Source organism: Penaeus vannamei, chromosome 16 (genome assembly GCF_042767895.1).
Source record: "Penaeus vannamei isolate JL-2024 chromosome 16, ASM4276789v1, whole genome shotgun sequence".
NCBI classification, from domain to species: domain Eukaryota; kingdom Metazoa; phylum Arthropoda; class Malacostraca; order Decapoda; family Penaeidae; genus Penaeus; species Penaeus vannamei.
The window spans coordinates 21,077,822-21,078,464 of record NC_091564.1 but is presented as its reverse complement, the minus strand read 5'-3'; positions in this window follow the sequence as shown (position 1 = coordinate 21,078,464).

Genomic DNA, 643 nt, shown 5'->3' with positions numbered 1-643 from the left:
TTTTTATTATTATTATCATTATTATTATTGATTATTATTGTTATTATTATTTTTATTTTTATTTTTGTTATTATTATCATGATCATCATTATCATTATTATTGTCATTGTCATTGTTATTGTTATTGTTACTGTTATTATTTTCCTCTTATTGCACATATTATTTTTATTATTATTATTATTATTATTATTATTATCATTATTATTATTATTATTATTATTATTATTATTATTTTTATTATTATTATTATTATTATTATTATTATTATTATTATTATTATTATTATTATTATTATTATTATTATTATTATTATTATTATTATTATTATTATTATTATTATTATTATTATTATTATTATTATTATTATTATTATTATTATTATTGCCATTTTTATTATTGCCATTTTTATTATTATTGTTTCTAACATTGCTATTACTGGTTTATTATTATTATCATTTGATTTACTGCTACCACCTCCCATCAATAAAGTATAACTGACGTATATATCAGAGGGCTTGACTCCCACTATCTCAGAGTTTGGTTTTCTGAATGAATAGCTGCAATTAGTTGTGTAATTATGCATCTATTCTTGTGCACTGATTTCATTGTCACCTGTGTGTGTGTGTGTGTGTGTGTGTGTGTG